We start from the raw sequence: 26195 nt of genomic DNA on the forward strand, positions 1-26195 counted from the left end.
TAGCAGTACCGCAAACCAACACCAACTTCGACTCGACAGACAGATACATGACGACAGAAATAATAAATCTAAGAAAACGAAAAAGCCACTTATGAACACTGTTAAACAGACTAACAAGAATCTCAAATTACGCAAATGTACACGACATTCTTATAGCCACACTAAAACTCAGGTCACAGTGCTCGTACAGAATTGAGCTACGCACTTCTGTCCGGCAGAAGTCTGTATCGGAGAAATTATACCTGCAAGCTTGTTGAGAAAAACCACCCGTTACTTGGGTAACTGACGTTGGAGGGTAAAAAAAGATTTTTATGACACTGACCCTCATAATTACCGGAACGTCATCGGACGCACGTAATGGTTAACAGGATTTTCCCGGGATTTGTGCAGAGAAAGATACAATGAAGTAGAGAACGTCTTAAATAAATTCAAAATATAAACTAATGGTTCATGCAAGAACCCAACAAAATTCAACAAGTAACTACTGGAAACACAGAATCTCACGAATATCCACACAAATATCCAATGAACTTGTAGGATGTGATTATCGCAGGCGAATGCCTTCGAATGATGTTCAAAATCAGGTTTTGCTGACTAAAGGTTAATGCATATCTCACAGGCCGGCCGGCCGCTTTTTCTCAGTTTATAAGCATTTTGGGGTCCGGGACAGCCATTAGAGATGGTTCGAGTGGCTCGGAACAAAGGCACAGCGTGTCCTCTGCTACCAGAACCACAGGGGTTCGCTGCCCAATGCTAGAGCCGTACGAAGACAGAATGAACATGTTGTATTTATTTAAAAAGCTATCAACCAGAACTTTTCTGAGTTCCTCGTGGTAATAGATGGGGAATACCTTGTTAAGGAATCTAAACGTTATAACAAACAAAATAACAATTTATTACTATCCTAACAAACCTATTCCCACCTCAGGCGCGCCTGTAGGCCCAACTAGACCCAACTACGCAAACATAGTAATGATTTCGTCGGACGGTGATCATAAGGTAATTAAAAAACACGTCGCAGAAACTAATTTTTACGCTCGCCTCATCTGACTTTGCTCGTCATAAAATTGATGGACTACAAATCTGACATTTCTAACGGTTCACATACATGCAAGGATACATGGGGTGCCTCATTACCGCCAAGTAGGAAATTCTAGTTATGTCTCCTGCGGCGAACTTCTATCACGAAGAAACCTCGGAATTGTCCTTCACGTGGGGGTAAAAAGCGCGATCCGAAATATTATTTTCGGGTAAGAGACGAGGGTCGCTGTGGGGACAGGTACAACCTGGCCTTGAAATAATTTTAATTTCGCCATTTTGGAAGTGTCACCGTTTTTTTAATTGCTCGGGTGTAGCATTTTTACATTCGTCGAAGAGGTCGGGGTCTACAAATTACTTTACAGTAAACAGATGTTGTCCGACTGTGTCGACTTCCAGCTGAATAGTAATAATCTGTCATAAACCGCTCCATACAGAGCAGCGCCAGGGGACGGTACCTAAACAAACCGAGTCTATCGTAGGTATGCCTATCCCCATCTCTGCCGCGGCTGTTGGCCCAATTTTTGAGGCCGAAGGCCGTCACGCTACACAGTATGTGTGACCGCTGTAGCCAATATTTCGAATTTAGCCCAAAATGCGTGTGAAACAAGGCCTGCCTCTTCCACCCTGAACCAATCGGCCGCGCATTCGTATCTAGATACGTCACCGCAGTCCTGCCGCGGAACCTTCTTCTAAGCTTCGCATCAATACAATGTCACCACTTCGAACCCATACGAAATGGCATCTTGTCACTCCCTACAAACGTGTAGTAGTGGGCGGTAACAGTTTAATATCTTAGCCCGCTGCTATAACCCACAGCTTACGTCCAATATCATGGAGTTAATCACACGGGAATTTCTTAGTAAAAATAGTATCTATTGAGTCATTGGGAAACAAGAATGCACAGGTTACCTGAAAGATGGCAACAAGTCCTTACAAATAATGGAAATTATATCATTGAATAATATTAAACACGTATTTTTATAAATTGATTCAAATGTTTTCTTTAATGTTGAAGGGTATGGTTGCAGTGGATAGATGGATGAGGCCGAATAAACTGACAATGTGCTCTGTAGTGATTGCAATGTATTAACGCGACCGATATTCGCAAGGACTTTTGCTGAACTGCTTGTCCGTTGTAAACATACGGATACGCTCGTCTTCGCTTGTGTTCGCTCGTGTTCGTTCGCGTTCGCTTGTTTTGGTACACGCTCGTTCCAACATTTAAAATACGGCAGAACTTTCCCTCCAATCTAATATATTTTTATAACAGTTTCAAGTACCCAATATTTGCAATTTTTGATGCTCCGCGAATTAAAAAACGGAATTTCAAACAGGAAAAATCGTAGAATACGACCGTATTTTAAAAATTTTTTTACATTTTATAACCGGTGGGAGAATTTCCAGAACAAAGATGTTTCTAATATATTTTCATTAAGAAATTACATTTGCGTATAACAAATAATACGCAATTTGCGTATGATAAATTATTTAAGAAGAATTTTATATGTATAATTTACGTATGATAAAATACATATAAGGATGTGCGATGCTGTTTCACTAAGTGCCAGGAACGTTTCCTATTTCCATGGTGTTGTAAAGGAGAAATACGGATAGTTTACCTAAGGAGCTGTGGAGCCCCTAAAAACATTTTTTTGTGCCACGCACAGCAGGGAACTGTCAACGCGCTCTCGAAAGGCCATCTGGAAAAGGCCGAGAGGCCAGAGAAGAAATTCGGTTCCAAAGTCTGACACGGTTGCTGCTAGTAAACGCTAGGACCAAAACCAGGGTTGTAATGTTGAGCCGGCCGGCCGGGCCTGCGAGATATGCATTGACCTTAAGACGTTTATTTGTAGATGTACAAAAATGTCGCTGATACGTCCGGGATAGAAGCGTACTACTAAGTTCAACTCCTGTTGCGTCGATAGTTCGCTTGCTTATGTCCCGAAGAACGCCTGTCAACTGATTGGTGGAAGTCTTTTCGAGGAACTTCCACCAATCAGTGAATTTAGCCTAACACGCCCACGTTCCACGCCCCTCGTGCGTGAGAAGGGTGATCGCATAGTTTTTCTTAAAAATATAATTTTGGTGATGCCGCGGGATGTCTTCCGGGCTCAGCGCTAAGTGCGGTACGTGACCGCTGGCTTACGTGAACCCGGCCCAGCTTTTCCCGGTTGATAGAAAGCAGCATACGTCGCTGGGACACTCTAAGCTGGAGACCCTTCGACTACCCACAATTTATGGCGTCCACTTACACTATTGAGTTCGTCGCTAGGGACTACAAGGACACATCTGTCCGCCAAGTGGCCAAAATCGTTGAAGACATTTTCTAAAAAATAGCGTCTTACGCCGTGCAAATCTTGCTTAACGCTTATGCGCCAAAGATTTTTCTTCCGGCGCCCAGGCAGCCACTACAAACTCTTCCTATCCATCAACAACATCTTCCGACCGCAATACAAAAACAACATAGACGCTCTAAAAATTCCTAACACGAAAACAAATATATCAATAAACGCCAATAGAGACGGAAGTAATATACAGTCAGACGAAAAGAATCACCTCCTAATCACAGGCACACAAGACAAACTAATTGTATTAGGGGTACGAAGCAGCTTGTTCGGTTTCGAGGCGTGCGGGACTGAGACAGGCGTTCGCAGCCCCTTGGGCCGTCTGGTTCAGACCAAACACGGGTCCCACTGTTTCAGAAATACGAAATTTCTAAGAGGTACCGGACATAGAGTACTTAGGAGTCTCGTGTTCAAGGTCTGAACCCGATGGTCGTCCAGCCACTCGGGACAAGGGGCCATAAGTTTGCACCACCATGTGCAGGCCACTCGGATCTCTTCGTCACGCTGCACCGGGGTCCCGTCGTTCGAGAATTTTCCGAAGTTTCTGTGATTGACCAGAGGGTAAGGACTTCCACCTCCACCGTGGAGGACTGTCCGGAAGATCCGCCTCCCTCAGGTCAATCAACGAATAGGGATGAGTCTTTCGGGATTTTCGGGCCCATCCCTTGGAAGAGTTGTACACCAACGAGATGGCCAGCAAACGGACCCCGGGTCAGTCTGTCAGAGTCTTCCGTTCGTATCAAACGCTCGCACAGCAAACGCAGCAGTCATTCCGTTATTATCAGACTTTCGCAATCGTACGCAACCACAGCACTTTCAATCGGATCCCGTTACCCAATATTAAATTGGCGGGCAACTTTTCGGCGACACGGGTACGCGACGCGTTCACAACGGTGAATCCGAGCCTAACAACCTCGGGTGGATTTACGGTCGAGATCCGCGCGGCAAACTCGATAGTCGCATCGCAAAACACAGCTCATACACAGAACTCGCACATAGGCAAACATGAACTAACAAACATAATTCAACTACAAAAGATACAAACCGAACTGGACGAAGACGTACGTAACAACAAAACTGTATGCATCTTCCATGACGAACATACCGCATCAAACCCGAACACATACATAGTCCCAAAAAATGTTTTCACCTCTTACCTCAATCTACGAGATACATTCAAACGTGTGAAACATAAAAAATCAACTTTCATAACATACTAAACATAGCACTAAAAAGGCTACCCTCCGGTACATTTCCTTCTACACAGTATTATTTAATAATTGTCTAAACCTCACATACTTTCCTACAGCCTGGGAAACAGCAAAAGTGGTAACTTTAAAGAAAAAAGGTAACGATGGTGCCGAGCCGATCAGCTACCGACCTATCAGTCTCTTGCCCAACATAACCAAAATATTCGAAACCACCATAAATGACGCAATAAACACATTTTGCACAGACAAAAACACAACCATACTCTTACTCTATACTCTACTCTGTTTTTGACTATAGCATCATCCCATAAACACAATTTGGCTTCAGGTTTAAACACTCCACTATCCACGCTATAACTAAATTTACCTCCGATGTACAGTGACTCCCAAAAATATTCGGACACTAGCTATAACTACCTTTACGACTTGATAATTCCTTTGTTAATAAAGCAATCGTCCCGGGAATTGTTTCTAGCAATAAAAGATCTATTAATGTTGATAAACATAAATAATTTATTTGAAAAATGTACATAAATTCCATAATAAAAATTAGTAAAAGAAATAATGTACCATTTTTGGCTCACAAAAATATTCGGACAATATTAATTTTTCAATTTAGATAATGTAATTTAGCATTACAAAATTTGTTTAATACTTCGTGGCATAACCAGTTTGTTTAAGAACATGTCTTAATCTGTTTGGCATACTGTTTGTAATTTTTTTTAAATATTCAACAGTTATATTCGACCACTCAGTTGCAAGTCTTTGTTTTAATTTAGCTATCGATGTAATTGGGGTTTTTCGAATTTTTCTATCCAATTCATCCCATAAATTCTCGATAGGATTAAGGTCCGGTGATTGGAGCGGCGAATGAAGAATTTTGGGGCAGCGGTATAATAAAAATTCTTGCACAATACGTGACTTGTGCTTGGGGTCGTTGTCTTGGTAAAACTTAAAAGTATTATTAAGCCCCATTTTTTCAGCACTTTGAATTAAATTATTTTTGAGTATATTTAAATAATGATTTTTGTCCATGATACCGTCAATAAAAACTAGGTTACCGACTCCATATGACCAAATGCAACCCCAGACCATTACGCTGCCTCCGCCGTGTTTCACTGTACCTCTTGTATTTTCAAAATTAAACTTTTTATTCGCTTTCCGCCACACCATAGTTCTTCCGTCGGAATTGTACAGATTGAATTTGCTTTCATCAGCAAATATGACATCCTTCCACCATGTCTCATCCTTAGAAATTAGCTCTCTTGCAAGGGTTTTTCGTTTATCAATATTCTTTTCGTTGATAAATGGTTTCTTTCTAGCTACTCTTCCATTGTAACCAGCTTGCCTCAGCACTCTCCGAACTGTTTCGGCTGAAACATTTTTGGAGCTTTCTCCTAATACCTCACTAACTAGTTTTGGAGCACTTAAGCGCGGTTTTTTTTTCACTTTCCGAATAATTTTGCTTTTCTCCCTCGTACATAAGAGACTTGGTCTTCCAGTTTGAGGAATAGAATCAATGCGATTCTCAATATAAAATCGTCGACAGATATCTGCAGCAGTACTCTTACTTATACGAAGCATTGCACTAATTTCGCGATAGGTTTTTCCTTTTTCTCGATGAAAAATTACAAGCTGCCACACATCGAAACTCGTATTCTTTCCTTTGCGACCCATTTTGAACGAATTCACGTTTACTACTGACAGTAGTGAGGTGGCATGGACATCTAATGGTCCACGAGATTCTGTTTGTAAACAAACGTTTTCCCGTTCTTGGAATATCGCGTCCCCAGAAGGCGATTGCCAGAGAAATATAATACGTGTCCGAATATTTTTGTGAGCCACAAATGGTCCATTATTTCGTTTAATAATTTTTATTATGAAACGTATATATATTTTTCAAATAAATTATATATGTTTATCATCCTTAATAAATGTTTTATTGCTAGAAACAATTTCCAGGGCGATTGCTTTATCAACAAACGAATTATTAAATCATAAAGTTAGTTATACCTAGTGTCCGAATATTTATGGGAGTAAAGAAACGTATGTTAGGCAAGAAACGCAGGTGACTGTGTCGGGGCAGTATTCGTCGACCTTGGAAAATCTTTCGACATAGTCTGGCTGGACGGACTCTTTTTCAAAATGATAAAAACATGTTACACGGAAAATCGTTCCGCGTAATAGAGGGGAACAACACCTCCGCAAAAATATTTAAGATAAAAAACGGTCTGCAATAAGGAACTGTCAATTCCCCCATCTTATTTAGTATATATATATATATATAAGCAACCTCTTACAAATGTACGGCCTAAATAGCGATCCAGACAACAAAGCAATAACTTTTGTTTTGCGATGCGACTGCGAATACTGCCGCGCGGATCTCGACCGTACATCCACCCGAGGGCGTAAAGCTCGGATTCACCGATGTGAACGCGTCGCGTACCCGTGTCGCCGAAAAGTTACCCGCCAATTTAATATTGGGTAACGGGATCCGATTGATTGTTCTGTGGTTGTGTGCGACTTGCAAGTGTCTGATGAGAACGCGATGACTGCTACGTTTTTCTATGAGAGCGTTTGTTGCGAATGGAAGACTCAGACTGACTGCCCCGGGGTCCGTTTGCTGGCCACCTCGTTGGTGTCCAACTTTTCCAAGGGATGGGCCCGAAAATCCCGAAAGACTCGTCCCCATTCGTTGATTGACCCGAGGGAGGCGGATCTTCCGGACAGTCCTCCACGGTAGAGGTGGAAGTCCTTACCCTCTGGTCAATCACCGAAACTTCGGAAAATTCTCGAACGACGGGACCCCGGTGCAGCGTGACGAAGAGACCCGAGTGGCCTGCACATGGTGGTATAAATTTATGGCCCCTTGTCCCGAGTGGATGGACGATCATCGGGTTCAGACCTTGAACACGAGACTCCTGAGTGCTGTACGTCCGGTACCTCTTCGAAATTTCGTATTTCTAAAACAGTGGGACCCGTGTTTGCTCTGAACCAGATGGCCCAAGGGGCTACGACGCGTGTCTCAGACCCTCACGGACCTTGAAGATGACAGGGCGTGAGGGCCGGGCGTAACGAATGCTGTTACAAAGCTACGGTCACGTCTCGAAACCGAACACTTTTGCAGATGATTTATTAATATACGTCAACAACAACAAGCATTCAAGATTATTTTTACACATGGAAACTCAAGATAAACGTTAACAAATGCGAAACAACACTCTTTCGACCATATATCTCCACAATCTCCGATGCCAATTATGACGTAAGAAAGCATTCCAATGATTTTTGCTTGGACGACTCCAACAATAAATTAGAAAAAATCCCTCATAAAAACGTAGTTCGCTACTTAGGCGTATACCTTCAAATTAAATTACACCAACCCCATAGAAATACAAATAGATAAAGCACTGAAAGTCTTCCTAGCAAATAAGAGACTCTTATTGTAAAGACCTAAACACCAGTGTAAAAATCTTGTGCTACAAGCTTCTAATACAACCGATACTAACATACGGAGCACCAATGTGGTTCAATATAAGCGCAAGTACAATGGAGATACTGAGACTCCTAGAACGTAAATGCTTAAGCATTTTTAAGAGCATGACTAAACAAATACAGAACACCCGAATCCAATTACGAAAAACTGTACAGCAACCACAGACTTTACGAAATGGCAAAAATACCTAAAATAGATATATTCACACTCAAACTCAGCCGTAACCATTGGGTAAACGTTTCCAATATACAAGAAAACAATCAGATATACCCACCAGCTTACGCCCACCCACAATACCACGAAACAACCAGACATACAGGATATACACCCTCAGAATAATACGTGCACTTCGACAGTAACGAACTCATACAAGACGATCACAAACAACCAATTATATACCATTATAATAGAAAAACATACAATAAAAGACTACTCTACAACAGCAACATCAACTTTGACCACCCAGAAATCCGCTTCAAACATAGATTAATAAAAAAAACCACAAAGAGATCATTACGATGGAAAACTCAGAGAAGTTCTGGTGATTCCAAAAATAAAAGGAACAACTATTGGTACTGATAAAAAATGTTAAAACAACGCCCGGCCCTCGATACAATAGTGGTCAGTATCCCCGTCTGTCACGGGGGAGACCGGGGTTCGATTCCCCTTGGAGAGAGGGCGCGATCGTCGAACGCAACCCACGTCAGCGGTACGCGAGTGTGAAAAAATGGTGATTAAAACCAGTGCAAACGACACCGCAACGCGCGTGCAAGTGTAAGGCCGCGTAACTGGCTCCAATCGGCTTATATTGAATTAATAAGTTCGGATACTCCAGCGTTCCACCGTACTAGCACCGCAGAGTGGAGCCTGTGAATCCGGCTAGGTTAGGCCCGGCCATATTTCCTAATCTCCCCTCAGAAAGGCGCAGGCGCTAAACCATGGGGGCCCGTTGCCACCACCATACAACTCCCCCTACCCACGGCCTAGTACGGCCGCACGGGCTGTGGGGATAAGCGGCCGCACCGTCATGGACCGAGACAAAACGGAGCGCGAAACCGATACCAATAGCACGACAACGGTCACCAACCCAGGCAATAGTAGTACTAACAAGGAAAACCGAAATCCAGAGTCCTCGCAATGGAATGCTCCAAGATCCTACACAAGGTTATGGATCGCCAAACCCTCTATTTTGGAAAATTGTACAGATCGACCCTAAAGGAATTCAACAAATGCCCGTCCCCAATCGCACCAAATCTGAACAAGAAAAGGCCATTAGCGCAATCGCAGGAAAATATCAGAAATAACGAATGGACCTTCCCCAAAAAATCACACAAAGCTCAACCGAACCAACCAAAGGAATCCAACAGAGAGCCACCCATCAACAACAGATTTAATCACCTACCCTTAGAAGACGTAACCACAAGCACTGCGGAAACACACCATAAAACGGACATCACCACAACACCAGAAACACAGCAGCACTCTACGCCAATAATCAAGCCCAACAGTACTATAAAACCACCACCGATACACGTAAGCAATATCTTAATCACCAAATTAATAAATGTTCTTAAAAAGTCGAACCTATCAAAAACGATTTCTCGGTAAAAACACACTATGCACATAAACGGTATAGACACCTTCGACAAAATCAAATTAGTACTTAAAAACAACAACCTGGAATTTTTCACATACATGTCAAAGCACCTCAAACCAAGAAACTTGATACTTAGAGGGATCAACGACAACTATACAGAGACAGACATTCTAAAAGAAATAACAGAGCTCAGAATCCCACACGTCAACATCGTGAAAATTGCAAAAATCAAATTTAATGAGAGCAACCCGGATCGGTGTAACTTTCTACTTCAACTATCAAATGATAGCGCCACCAGTGAATTAACCCACATTAAAGCCCTTCTATACAAATCGGTGAGGTGGGAATCCTTAAAGAAAAAAGACATTCACGAATGTAAAAAATGTCAAACTATAATATTATTACCCACAATATTTACCCCGCCCTTCAGAGATAATCAAATAGTGGAATATACCATCATCAAAATCAAACTAAGATATAACCTACACCTCTATATAATTGCAATATATTCTAATAACAAAGATAAATTCTTGTATGATATATCAATGAACTAAACTACCTCTTTGAAAAGCTGAAGCTTAGCCAACCCAACCACTACTATGTCATAGCTTGTAACCTCAACTCAAGACATATTTTATAGGGTGACAGAGCCACTAATAAAAAGCGCCAACACATACCTAGACCTCGGCATTATCGACGGAAGAATTGTCATCCCAGACCTCATCAACAACAGAATCTCCACAACACACTACAATAACGATCATTGTGTCCTGATGCTCACCTTAAACTTATTCAACACCGCAGAAGCGATCACCTCTGAAAAAACATACAGATACATCTACAAGAAGATGAAATGGAAACACTTCGCGGAAAAACTGCATAGGAATTACAACCAGGACATATCACATAACAGAAAAGCAATTGAAGAAATAGAAGCCCACCTCACAGTGATAGGATCAGCAATCAAGCACACCGTGCCAGAGGTAGTCCCTAAATATAAGCCCAAAGACAATATACACAATTATACGAATACTAAAATCAAAAAGCTCCATAAATACAAATCCTACATACTCTTTACACAGACTATACAAACACAAGCACAACAACTCACATCCTTGCAGAGTAGTATGCCTCAAATATTTACTATCAAACATTAACTACTCACTAAAACCAGAATATTCTAAATCCTACACGAAATACTGGGACTCACTAATTAATTGAATAGACTACAGAAAATCAGACACCTTCTTTCCCAAAATAAATATATTCTTCAGACCAAAACCTCAACTGAAAGTAGACCACATCACCATAGAAAAGAAAAACCTCATAAACAAAAGCAACTGCCACAGAAAGGAACTCATCCACCACGACGACAAATATATCATACAAATCCCATTTGACATCCTTAACATAATAGGCGCACATTACGAAAAAATCAATTCCCCACGGTACACAAACACGGCCACAACATTAAAAACTATAGTAGACAAAAAAGCCTTCAAACTCATAAACACATGTACATAGCAAGAACCGCATTAATAAAACAACAACAACTACATTCACAGATAACAACTCGGCCTTAAACCCTAATAAAACTGATAACTCATCCTTCTGTAGCCCCCTCACCACCAACTACATTCTCAAACACTTGCCAAACAAATCCTCCTCAGGTCTAGACAATACACCGACAATTGTTCTCAAACACCTACCCCCGAAAATCATCACAGCTTACACAATACTATTCAACAATTGCATAAACCATTAACACTTCCCTCAAAGCTGGAAAGCGGCGAAAGTACTGTCAGTCCCAAAAAAGGATAAACCAGCTGACGATGTGTCCAGCTATAGGCCCATAAGTATCACCCCAACGATCAGTAAAATCTTCGGACCCTTAATTTACAACGCAATCATACAACACACCGCACGCAATAAAATCATTCTCAACAATCAATTCGGTTTCAAGCACAGACACTCCACGGTACACGCAATACATAAAATAATGAACGACATCACAACACACCTACAAAATAATGAAATGGTTGGAGCATGCCTTATTGATATAGAAAAAGCCTTCGACGTTCTGATTAAACGGATTACTATACACACTCAGCAAACACAACTTCGCTCCCGACCTAATTCGCGACCGACATTTCATCACATGGAACGGCAAGCAAACCTTTACGACGTACTCAATTAAAGAAGGACTTGTGCAAGGCACGGTCAACTCCTCTATTCTTTTTAGTATTTTCACGCACAACATAACCAACGTGTCCCTACTCAACTCCAACAACAACACATACTCCGCCGCATACGCTGACGATTACATCATACTAGTAACACACATACTAGTTGAAACAAATCAACATTACCTAAACTGGAACCTTAGAATTAACCCATCCAAATGCGAGACTATACTATTCCATAAACCATTAAGCCACATAAACAACTCCAAAACATTCCATATCCGCAACTTTCAAATAGCGATACACAACAACAATAGTAACCACTCAATACAACACAAGAAAAGCGTCAAATATTTAGGATTACACCTAGACTACCTGCCGAGACTCAACACCCACGTTATAGCGCAACTCCAGAAAGCAACTAACCTATTCAGAAGATACGGTAGACCATTTTACTATAGATCCCTACCGCACAAAGCCAAAGTAATCTGATATCTATTGCTTATTCGACCTATAATAACATATGCCGCCCCTATCTGGTGGAGCGTAAATGCGGCCACAATGGAAAAGATGCATAAATTGAGGAATTGCCTGTGAGGCGCCCTTAACATATAGAGAAATACGCAGAACAATCACTACATAAACAACAAAACACTCTACAACAAGGCTAACGCTCCCCGCATTGACAACCACCTAATTAAATTGACTCGTGACTATTTTGCCAATATCCCGAATACTGGAAACAGCTTAATGAGAGACCTAGTAAACGCGAGCCCAAACAATATAGAACCTAGCCTAATATCAGGATACACAGCGCCACAAGCATTTTTACATCTTGATAAACTAGGACTAATACAAGACGACACAAACCGACTAATAATCTACCATGTAGCCAGACACAGAGTAGATAAAACGATCAAGTACAACTATCCCATAAACCCCCCAACATTAAAATATTCCACCACCATACCATACAGAGATCGAAACGACTTCCGCCGACTAGACGGGAAATACTGGTGACTAACCGATGATGTCAAATTCATAGACGAGTTAAGGACACGCAAAAGACTGAAAAACTCGCGCGGAAGTAACAGTTAAATCATTTGTACAAATAGTGCAGCATTATAGTCTTAAGTGCAATAACCTGTACAATACACAGATATACATATATAGAATGAGTGCGTCGCAAAGTGGTCCCAAAGCCGGAGAACGTGGCCAAAACCTAAAATATGAACTTTCAGCTAGGTAAGTTTTAAGTATGGGGTTGGTTACTCTAAGAGTATTTCTAAGTGGGGGTAAACAGCAGAAAGGTCGTCTTTTTATACCTGACCAAAAGTCACAATCCGAACTTCGAGTTCATTAGACCGTACCTTCTCAAGCTTGTGAAGCCCATTGCGAATTTTAAGTGTGTATTATGGATGCTGTTTGTGGAGGTAGATTGCATAGTTTTTAGTGCAAAATGTTCATTGTTATCTGATAACTATGTATGCAAAAGAGAGAGTCAAAGTGAAGGCATAAATTTCATATCATTAATAATAATACCACAGGAGTAGCCCGTCTCCTCATCCACTTACACACTTACGCGCCCACACATACACGCACGCACACTCCCTCCGTTCACAATAAATGTTCAACCGGGTCTTTTTTGACTTTTTTTACCTATTACCAAACATAATCATGCGACAAGAATGATATTAATACTTGCGTCGAATAACTCTTAATGCAATTTAATCAAGAATTCTGATATGAAGCGACGAACCCAACATAGCTCTAACTTAATATAACCCCAATAGCATAAGGTAGTTTTTAGTACTTTTATTTACGCCTTCTGTAAATACTGTAAATATTAAGCAAATAAAAACATAAAAAAAGAAATTATATTTTTAGCTATATTTTCAATTATATATTATTATCTCCGATTACATTTTTAGTACACCTTTTTATATAGTATTTTAGTAATAAGAAGCTCAACCGTCACCTCCCGATAATTTTATAAACGAAAGTTGTGTACAAACCTAGAATGTAATCATACCAAATACCAACAATGTACAAATAATCTCCGACCAAAGATGTACATTTAACAAACCGTCTATGATATTAAACCTTTAAGTGCAATAACTAATAGCAGCAAGAATGTAGCATACACCCGCAATATCTACCGTTAAGTACATTTCATTAGATTATATTATAAGCATGGTCGTAGATATTACCCAATAACTACCCTCAAACCAACCTCCTAATACCAAAGATTGTACAGTTTTCCCAACCCGTGCCTTTCTGCACATATGTATATACACATATCCCTAACTAAGTTAAATCGTACGTAGTCTAAGGGTTAAAAGTCGCAATAAGTGCTGTACACATATATATGACCATAATGATGAACATATACATATTAGTATTTTACCTAAAAATATTACTTAAATATCTTTAAAATATTGAAAAAATATTGTTAAAATGACATGAGACACTCTTACACCTTATTATAAATAAGAAATTGAAAAAATAAAGATGATGTATGGAAAAAAAAACTTTGCCACCGACGGGATTTGAACCCCAGTGTATCCGCCGCTCCGTAGCCCGACGCCTTAACTGCTCTGTCAACCGGCGATGTTGTAAGCATCACGAACATTCTGGTATATATTGCACAAAATACAATTTATTCTTTCTCTTAAATCACATTTTTTAGGTCAAACAATTACTTGTTTGAATATAATAACGGTAAAAATTAGTTAATATATAACCATGGTAAAACCAACAAGTATAACTTTTGTTCTCACAGCAAAAAGTCGCAAAAATTCGGTATTTATTGTGTTTGACAATGATTTCCCACAACAAAAAATCTGAAAAAATTACCGACACTGCCTGTTATCGTACTTTATCAGGGAACTAAACAGTAGAATAGCATGTTTTCATATTTGTGAGAAATGTACATATTCCCGATTATTTGGGGACTTTTCATTTTTTACGCCCACAGTTTGCAACAAAAAAATCTGAAAAAATTCTTTAAAATGCGCCTTAGGATCCAAAATATGCCACATTTTTTCAGGATTTTAGGAAGCATCAGAAAGCCAAAAATGCGCGGAAAAGCGCGAAATCTAATTTACCCTGTAACTACCCTCACGGGCAAGCTAGAGGGCTGAAATTTTACTCACAAGGAGAGGCCACGACCTTCGGGTCACCGATTCGGTTGAAACTTTGCACACTTATAGATCTCGTTCTCCTGTTCACGAATATATACCAGTATAGGGGCAGATACACAATAGTTTTCGAGATATTGACGATTAAACTTTCATTATTTCCTATGTAATGCCGTATTTTTTCTGGCCTATACCATGAGTCGGTGTGGCACGACGGTAGCGTGCCAAGTTTTCAGCCGGACGACCAGGGTTCAAATCCTGTCGACTAACGCATTTTTTAAAAATTTCATTATGTTTTATCATTGCATATTTATATTATTAATTTCAATCGAAAATGCAGTTCGGAACTTCGTTGGTTGCATTATCATCCCCAATGTAAACTGTCAATAAACAGTGACATTGGAGACGCTCTTGAGATGGAGGAAACTCTTGAGAACGCGACGCAGTTTGAAAACGGCGGGTCACATTACTTACCATTCGTCCTCGCAGTGATAAAGTTTTAATTTTCCTCTAATGATTAGTTTTAAATTCTTTTTCTTCAATGCATATAATGATAAGTACCGGTTTCATTTTGATAAAATATAGCAGGCCGTCGAAAATGATTGGAAAGCAGTAAAATATATCACCTCGCAATTCCATTTAAATTATATAATCACCACGGGTCAGACAGGAAGTCAGTATCAATCAACGTTCGAAAGGACAATAACATATAAGGGAGAAAAGACCGCACTTGTTCAAAAAAAGGTAGATGAACTTATGTCACATCACACAAACGTAATAGTAACTTGTTCGAAGTCCGGAAAGTTAACACAAGATATTTATGAAGACTTCTTAAAATTTAATATATATATATCTAATATATAAATTACTATTACTATTTAATTACTATTAATTATCATTTAATATATAATAATAGTAAATAATCCTGTAATTAGTAAATAAATACATGTTATTTGTAATTCAAAATGCAATTTTATGCGTGAAATTTAATCGATTGAAATTAATAATATAAATATGCAATGATAAAACATAATGAAATTAAAAAAAATGCGTTAGTCGACAGGACTCGAGCCCTGGTCGTCTGGCTGAAAACTTGGCACGCTACCGTCGTGCCACACCGACTCTTGGTATAGGCCACAAAAATTACGGCATTACATAGGAAATAATGAAAGTTTAATCGTCAATATCTCGAAAACTATTGGGTATCTGCCCCTATAATGGTATATATTCGTGAACAGGAGAACGAGATCTATAAGTGTGCAAAGTTTCAACCGAATCGGTGACCCGAAGGTCGTGGCCTCTCCTTGTCAGACGGTTTTTTCTTGGTCAGCTTTCAAATGGTTCAATAGTCATTGAAAAACCTCTAAGGGCAGTTTTGACCGTCTTAATCGGCTAGGCCCTTTGCTTTCTTTCTTTTGGCACTGTTATCAACACATTCTCTGTCGTTTTCCATTTTTCACCAACACATCTTATAGATGACTGACAATTGTTGCTTCGAACTATTCAAAAAGTGGGCAGTCATGTCGAAATCGAGCTGACCGTTTGTTGCCCTGAGCTCTTCTATTATACCTACTCGTGTTTACTACATGTATTACAATTAACTTTACACGTATACTCCTATTTCAATGTTATTCCATGTATTTAATTTTCACCTACGAGAATATAGATTAAAAATAGAATATTTTCACAGGAAACAGATTGCAACATTGACATCTTACTTGAATAAATCAATAAACATTTTTTTCGAAACCGATTTGTTTTATAATTCACATGCAAACTATTAACTTTTAGGAGCAGTGTTGTATGTGCATCTGTATTATTAATCTTTTTAAGAAAGTTGTTGTTTGTGGGCTGGGCAAAAGTATAAGTTCAGTTATAAAGAACCATTTATAATTATAATTTTGGCCAGCAATGTATAAGTAGGTACATAAGTACATATGCAGTTGTTCCCTTTTTAACGTATTTTCATCGATTGCTATGCTGCATCTCTTATGTGTTTTCATCGTACTGAGGATGGAGAGGGTGGAAAATAGTACAGGAAAAAGTAAAGGAAACGATAGATTTCTAGGAATCGTAGCGAGATATCGTAAGATTGAGGGCAACAGATGTTATGGACCCCAACGCAACGGTGCGGCGCGGCGGCGCATGTCCTAGTTTATCAGACACGTAGAGCCAGCTACAGCGGTCTCGTCCGTAGAGAATCTATTCTCTTGCGCAGATTCCATTCAATCATTTCTGATTTCAATGTGACTTTGTTGAATCCCGCAGTCTTATCTAACATAGTTTCGCATAGTGTTCTATTCTACAAGCAAATCAGTTCTTTAATTTGAGTGGCATGTATAAATAGAACACCGTGCGAATACTAATATCGTGAATTTTCATAAATTTCGTCATAATTATACCAGTATGCAGCTTGCGTTAACAAGAACTACTACTTAAAATAACTCGGTGTGTATCTCTTGGTTGTATCAAAAACTTCTTAATGAATTATGCAGCATTCTAAACTATTCACAGTGGTCCAAAAGCGCCAAAACGTTCCAAGCGGCCAAAATGCAAAAAATGAATTTTACGTTCGGGGTATGGCTCTTGCCGTATTGGATACTCAGGTAATGACTGTATAAGAAACCGAAGGTAAAAAGATTTTTCTATTTATACCTGCTGAATGGTGGGAGTACAAATATCCCATACAGTCGTCTCGCAGTTTTCGTGCAGTGAACTACGTTGTGAAAAAAAAGGTGTCACACTTACAATTTTACGGAAATTGAATTTTTTTGTGCGTGTACGATGGATACTGTTCCTGGAAGTAATTACTATGCATAATAATAACATTGGATTCATATTAATTAATGTTTGGAATGTATGACGTGAACGATAAAACTTAGTGCACAGATTTTACAAATGTATACTAAAAGTTGTATATTCCGCAATGTTCCACGGAGATTCTTGTCGAGTCTTGTAGTAGATGCTGTTATTTAACATTATTTTGAAAAAGTAGCTGTCCAAAACTGTCCCTTTCGTAATGCGATCCATTTTTGTGACGCAGAGGTAGTCATGGTACTAGTTACAAGCATGTTTTCTCGAGAAATTTAGGAGTTATAATCAAATTTGTTAAATAAGCATTGTATGGTTCCACTTATAGAATTTTCTGATACAACAATTTTTTTATTGTTAAAAAAATTTAATTTTTGTTTTTTGTAATTTTGACATCAGATTCATATTCGCCGGCCCGAAAAATATGGGAATACTAATTTTCAAGAAAGTCTAATAATTTTTTTGGTTACGCATCCGCCATTTTGTTTTTTGTAATTTTGTCATCAGATTTATAATCAGCAACTCGAGAAACCTATGAGTATCAATTTTGAACTAAATTGAACTACTCCTTCCTATTTTGGCCACGTTTTGGACCACTGTGTGATTCGTCGAATAAGTGCAATTTAATCTTTTACGTGTCATTTTCTTCTGAGATATCAAAATGACCGTGAGTTTTTCGAAGGTCAACTCAAGATCAACTCACGGCCATCACATTGTAGGTCGCTAAATTCGTCCTTCCATAAGCAACAACGTGGTATTAAAAAAGATACGTTGACTTTGAAAAAACACAAAGTCGTTCTGATATCTCAGAATAGATGAGATATGAAAAAATCAGATTGTACTCGTTCGACGCGTCCCTTGAAATGCTACATAATTCATTGGAAGCATTTTTTGATACAACCAATACATATCGAGTTATTTTAGATAGTAATTCTTACTGACCTATTCTGTATAACGAGTCGGTATGGGTTACCGAAAATGCAAGTATTTAGATAGGTATGTATCTTTTAATCGCGGCGTCTGATAGTATAATCGCAAGTCGTTCCACGATGCCTGCGCTATTCAACTTGCCGCATTCGAATCGGTTCACTAGAGAACCGTAATTTCAGTCAAATTACGAGTAATAGCATACAACTTTGTTGGCTAGAATTGAATGTGTGCCGGCAGCGAGACGAAATCAGGGATTATTAATTCTGATCCTGGTCTCAGACGAGTACAGTGGAAGGACGAGAGCGAACGCGGAACAATGCTTTAAGCAGCCGTTTTATTGATCGACAATTCAAACATGACTACGAAAGACGAATAACCTGGCTGGATCATATCAGCCGTGGATACGTTAACACGTTTACTGCAAGGCTTTATCGAAATGCACTTGCTCATTTTTATAGTAGAATAGTTTATTAACGGGTGCAGTATTTTCAAACACGTCTAAACTATATTTTCAAACACGTCTAAATAAGCACGTAAGAGCTTGTTTCTTTTAGAAACAGAAATCTTTATTTTGTATCGCATAATAATTTGTCTTGTCAATGTGTGTGAAATTCACCATTAAGCTAATGAATACTTTTGCTCTAGTTATTTAACTTTATACCCTATGACAGAGCTGTTCAGCGTCTAACTGATTTGTTTTCCAAGAAGTGGCGAGAGATCTCGTTAACGCAGGACTACCGCGTTACGGAGGCAAGGCAAACGTAACTATTAATTAAACTGCTCGCAAAAGAAATTAATGACAGGTCGAATGAACAACGAAGGCATCTTTTCGTGCGGGAAGCATCGTTTGGTTTAAAGAATTTCCGTATCACAGTTATTACGAAGTCTTCGAGATTGCGAATTATTGGACGGCTGTATTAACGAGATATGCTAGAGCTAGAGAACTAACAACAAAATTGAATCCTGTCATCAGACAATTATCATCAGAATCTGCGATTAACAGTAAACCTACTACGGACGGTCAAATTGACCTTTCAAACTTCTGCGTACAATTTCGTACATACAACATGATCACGTCGCTATTTATCTTTACGACTTTTCTTAAAGTATGTATACAATGTATATTTCAGTATTTATTTCTCGTTTTATTTATTTTTCCAAGAAATATATGTAGCCTGTCATACCTACGCAGCCGGTCAAGTTGACCGTGTCACGGTCCGATAAGACCAAGATGTCACGGGACAATTGTCGTATCCGGGAAACGACAATGATTACTTCGCGATTTCGCGTATTAATACTTTGGAAATAACGTATTCTGAACCGTAGTACGGGATACGGAGTCGGCAGGGTAGAATAACAGCGCGTGGCGTAAGGTATTCGCAACTGGACTGCTTTATTGTGCTGGCGTAGGCTTTATATACATTTTTGGGGGTCCGAAAGGGCAAGTTATCTTCGATGATGAGTCTTGAGATACAAAGAGCATCTTACTGATTGTTCTATGCGTCAGGAGGAGATGACGCGTACGGTGAGCCAAGGAGCAGTTTATTCTATGTGTCGGACGGGTGATAAGATTGACTTCACAAAGACAACAACCCTCGCAACACGTCACCAGGCTCAAGTTCACGACTGACTCAACGCCCAACACTTTGAACCATTAAACAGTCCCAAACCTTTGTACCTCAAACAAGATTACCTGTTAATATATAAGACCCCAAACTCATGTATCCAGCAGTCGACGATTACCTCTGCTACGGCACGTCTCGCCGATCCAAGTTTTCAAATAAAAGTAAGTTCGTATTCCCGAAATCTTTAAGTATCGAATCGCGGAAGTGAAACACGGCGTTGTTTCACGAAACCAACCATTTCACCGTAACAACCGCACGAGATAAAAAAAGGCTATTCTCAATGTGGAATGGCCAACTCAAAATAAATGAGCCGCCTTATTGATCAAGTTATGCACGTTTCATGGCAAATACATCCAAACCGCAAAGGTGGACGACACAGTATAATTTTGTAAATCGAGGAGAGAGCAGTATTTTTTATATAATTGAAATTATATAAAAATAAATTTGTATCGTCATTTTATGGAAGTTGCTCACCTATTAAATTCATTCAGTAACAAATTGACTATTACCTACGTTTAAGTATATTAACAATAACTTTTTCTAAGGACCGGTCATTTTGACCGCGCACGGTAGAAATAGGTATACAAGAAGTGTCAGTAGGTTTAGTATTAATTAACGATGATAAAGGTGTCGATAAATATACCTTCATCCAAAGATTGAGTGATGCGGCAAAATTGATTATGCACATTTATTATAATCAAAATGAGTCCAGAAAGGCGTTTATTTATTCAGGAGTAACAAAGTAACTGAACAAATTTTGAAGAATGCTAAGACAGAGGGTTTTCTATTCAGAGAAAATTTGTCAGAACGTATCAAGGAGTCCAAAAATGTAAAGAAACTGGTACAACATTTTAAAGGCCAAGGACCTTCGTGACCAACTTTCCCGTCCAACCACCTCTTGCAAGATGTCATTTAAACTTCAACAGCCTGAGGGGAAGGGGCCGTTTTCCAGTCAGGCGAATCTTCAAAACAGACAAGGCCAAAACCGTCCACGGATTCCCTTCACAAACAATTATACGTCCAATCCCAAGAAGGGTGTCGAACAGAAAGTCAAGAATTATTAAGTGTAGGTGTAGTCGGCAGGTCAAGAGATTTTGTACATGAGTGAGAAAGGGTGACAAATAATTTCTTAGAAGATCTACGTACAGGGATAAAGTTAATCTTTCCAAATTATTAGTAGATTTACAAGACGCGTATTATGCTATTCCGATTCGCAAAAGCAGCCGGAAGTATTTAAAATTGAAATCTGTACGAGTCCATTTATTTTTACTAAAATCTTAAAACCCGTGATAAGGTGTCTAAGAAGAAGAGGTTTTTGTTCAGTTGTGTACTTAGACAAGGACTCTAGAAAAGAATATTAAGGAAACTAGAAAATAATTAGTTCACATTGGCTTCATAGTTAACGAGAAGGAAAGTTGTGTAAAACCTTCCATAAGGTGTAAGCTAGGTTTCATACTTGACTCTACAAAGTACACGGTAGAAAGAGAACTTGTTAAGGGAAATCAGTAAATTTAACATTAATAAAACATGTACAATTAGAGATTTTGCACAGTTGATCGGAAGTCTGATTGCGACATGTCCCACTATAGAATATGGTTTCCTGTAATACATATACGAAGATGTTAGAAAGAGAAAAGATGTTATCGTTGGTTATTAATGGCAATTACGGTGGGCTGATGATAATCCCCAAACATCTTAGTTTAGAGTTAGACTGGTGGAGAGTAAACCAAAGAAAGTCGTTTCCTAACGAGGCTCTTCGTATAATTACGATCGAAATTCATTTCAGGTAAGTGAAGGCGTAAAGTGGTCGATTAAATATACAGCTTTAAAATTCAAAGACAAAAACACAAACTCGCTTTTACCAAGGTTTTGGAAGAAGTTTCAAATGAATAAGGTACGTGATTGTCGATACTGTCACGGGACAATTGTCGTAATCCGGGAATCGACAATGGTTACTTCGCGATTTCGCGTATTAATACTTCGGAAATACGTATTCTGAACCGTAGTACGAGATACGGAGTCGGCAGGGTGGAATAACAGAGCGTGGCGTAAGGTATTCACAACTGGACTGGTTTATTGAGCTGGGGTGGGCTTTATATACAGTTCTGGGGGTCCGAAAGGGCACGTTATCTTCGATGATGAGTCTTGAAATCCAAAGGGCATCTTAGTAATTGTTCTATGCGTCAGGAAGAGATGACGCGTACGGTGACCCAAGGAGCAGTTTACTCTATGCGTCGGATACGTGATAAGATTGGCTTCACAATGCTATCGTAAGAAACCCCAGATATACTGGATTGCATCTCTCGTCCACTTCGAAGATTATTAGGGGAAACCTAATAAGAGTACCTGTTCAGTAGCTAGAGCGAACGAGAATTTTACTTTGTTAACACTGCGCTGTAGGAGACGTGAAAGAACTGTTGACACTGAAAACGAAAGTATTATAGTTTTCTTTAATGGTTTATCTACTGATAAAAAATCTGTTCTGTTCCACGCCGTCTTAGATCTTTACCTTAACTTTGTATGACACGCGTCTTGATTGATTCAAACACTATTACAGTAGGTTTAAATATTTATAATGTCATAAACGTACAGCATCTTATTTTCAAAAGACTACAGAATCATTTGATAAAATTTTTAATATCAAATTGCTCAAAAACATTTCGCTAATCCGAGAAAATAATTTTCAGATTCATACTAAGTGTACGAAAATCAATGAATATCATTTACTGAATATTGTAACACATAAAAAAAAAGGTTAAAAGTAATTGTATCGTTAATTTCATGTAAAGCACACTTACCGAGTCTTCGAAAGTGTACTTTATCATTTCAAATTCACATGGATAATTACGTAAATATTCTATAAGGGGTATATTTATCAAATACTACGCCTAACATAAAATATTCGATCAAAATCGTGAATATGATTGTTAAATATGAATAATAGTACAGTAGACACATATATTAGACAAATATGGTATAAGAGGAAATGACATTTTAGAAAAATATTGATAATACAATGAATTGTTTTAATCTTTATCAAATATAACGTAACAAACCAAGAGAACATTTTTTAATATTTCTCACAGTAAAGATGTTATATTAATGTCCAATTTGCTTATTCAGTACATTATGAAAAAACAAACTTATTCATTTCCATATTAATATTTTCTTTACATACGGCAAGTTTTATCATTGCATTTACTTTCATCGTTCATTGAAATATTTTCCACATTGAAAAGTATTTTCCACATATAAATAACTACATTGATATACACTTGATTTGTCTCATCGAATAATTTTTTTTAGGTGTAGTATGTATGTAATGTACGTAATCAATCACGATGTAATAGATTTTCTAAAGTATACTCAATTTTGTTTAATATCGCAGAATATTTAACAAAGGCATATAACAGATGTTCCCCTAGCCTCAGACAGCATCTAGTATTGGACATTAACCTCTTCCCGTACTTTAACGAGTCTGACGCGTGATGAAGATTTTGGCACAAACGTAAACATCACGGGTACGACTCGTGGACTGAAAATCTGCCAAATGTAAACAGACTGTATCACAGGTATTTACATTTCGACTAGTATTGTTTTCGAGCATCACTATGGCCTGTTTACCGCGCATTGACCCCTACCGTTTGGGCCCGGATTTCGTCGAACTAAATGGCACGGGAAGGGGTTAACTACACACTTCAAAACTGAAATACGATCAAATCGTTATATCCATGAAAGCAAGGAAAAGAATAGAACGGACGACTCGTAAACTTTTGCACGTTCCTTCAGTCGGATGTTTTTAGAAATTTTTACAATTATTATACAAGTATAACGTGTTTGTATGGATGATTATTATTTTGATTTCAGTGTTCAGAAAGTACACGTCGGCAGCAAGCGGTATATTAAAAGGCGAGATTTTATGGAGTCAGGAAAGCTTGAAAACAGTACTAAACAAAATTTTGGTGAATGAAATTAACTTGAAACAAGATATGAGATTCCAAAATGCACTTTATTTGATAAATTAACGTCTCAACGTTACAGCCTAAATCAGGTAGAGAAAGAAAAATGTTGAAGACAGCCAGATTTTATTTCATATCCGTATAAAATATCGCTCGAAAAGAAAAAAAAATTAAAAAAGAATGAAAGAACAAGAGGAGATGTTAAGAAATATGTTCACGAAGATGAAAATAGCCAGTGCACTTATGAAGACTGTTTAAGCCAGTGCTGGGCACATTTGCCTCAATCAGTGTCGCCAGATGAGGGGTGGGAGCACAAATTGAGGGGAAAAAGCTACTCCCTCTCTGCCAGTACCGGAGTATGCACAACAGACACGAAACACGTCACGTGACCGGGCCGTGGCGGAAGCATGGGGGAATAGCGCGGGAGAAGGGGAAATGAGCGTGGGGAAATAAGTCTTGATCTGGCGATTCTGGCCTAAATTGAGGCACAACCGTCCCCACCGTAGTGTCCGCTGTCTCCTTCCAGTAACCGTCGTTACCATGGAGAAAGGACGCGCTTCGCCTGTCGCGAGTCGCTACGACGTATGTATGGTGGGGCAACAAAGACACTAGATACCAATTGCGCGCCATAAAAGAAAGTTTGGTGGGGGAAGCAAGCGTTTGAGGGACCCCACCGTGCTCAGCACTGCTTTAAGCTGTCGGAAATGGGCTCACGAGGCTTATGTCGATATTACAGAATGTCCTGACGAATGTTGCAAAGTACATTTTAACACTAAACCTACCACGCGCGGTCAAATGACCGTTTTTGAAATTTCGTGTAGAATTTCTTGTATACAACGTTACTGTATCGCCATGTAACTTATTGACTTTTCCTGTAATATACATACAACCCATTTTTCAATATTCACAACTTTCTTTATTGTTTACTTTCCGAAAAAATTTCATAGCATGTCTTTCTATATTAAGATTTATTTTTTTTAATTACATACTTTTTTTTTGAAGCGGTCATTTGACCGCTCATGGTAGGATTAGGTATACATGAAATGTCGGTAGGTTTAGTGTTAAAGCTGTCCCGTCTTAGGTTACTTACCTTTAAAGTCACGTATAAAAGTTAATTGGTGATTTAAATTGAATTTATTCCTTCTTTTATTATTTATTCAAAGTATTTCTATACTTTGATCCGTATTTTTGTCAGCTTCTAATCAATGCAGAATAAACAAAATAAAATATTATGTTTTGCATTTATCCGAAGAAAACCGTACGTGTCCAATACTAGAGGAACTTCAGCTATATTTACATTATAATACACATAGTGAAACTTAAAGTGCGATGTGTCTCAATTAATTCTAATAGCTACCAATCAAGCTTGTGAGTTTTCCAATAGTTTGTCTAACAAAGTTTCTTCTTCATCCTTCTTAAGGTGTTCAATAATTTCATTAAAAATATTGATCGGCAATTATTTCTGAACACCTGAGCATCCCAGGTTTCACTGATTTTCACCATTGCAGGTTTATCAATACAACCAGATAAATTGTTACAAATTAGAAATATATAAAATTAACTTATAGTAACTTATTTAACGAAGATGTATAATAATATATTTGTAGATATGTAATATAAAAATGCCTTATTTCGTTCAATTTAACAGAAAATGTATCGGTCGATATCTATCACACGCATTGATCTCGAAAGCCATAGGAAACATGAAGAGGAATCAAATAATTGGAAATATCTATTTGACATCTGTGTCTCGACGATGTGACAAGTATTATTTATTAGTGACCTCGCTTGACAATTTAGTTATACGAGAGTCCATATGTGTAGGTGCAATTCCAAGAATCTAATGAAACGTATTCT

At 38.7% G+C, this 26195-nt stretch overlaps 1 protein-coding gene across 5 annotated transcripts in view; it reads right to left on the bottom strand.

Moving 5' to 3' along the window:
* LOC143356642 (uncharacterized) overlaps window positions 1–26195 on the bottom strand; it is a 281650-nt gene that overhangs the window by 33613 nt on the left and 221842 nt on the right. The window lies entirely within an intron of this gene.

This window comes from Halictus rubicundus, chromosome 8, assembly GCF_050948215.1.
Source record: "Halictus rubicundus isolate RS-2024b chromosome 8, iyHalRubi1_principal, whole genome shotgun sequence".
Classification (NCBI taxonomy): Eukaryota; Metazoa; Arthropoda; class Insecta; order Hymenoptera; family Halictidae; genus Halictus; species Halictus rubicundus.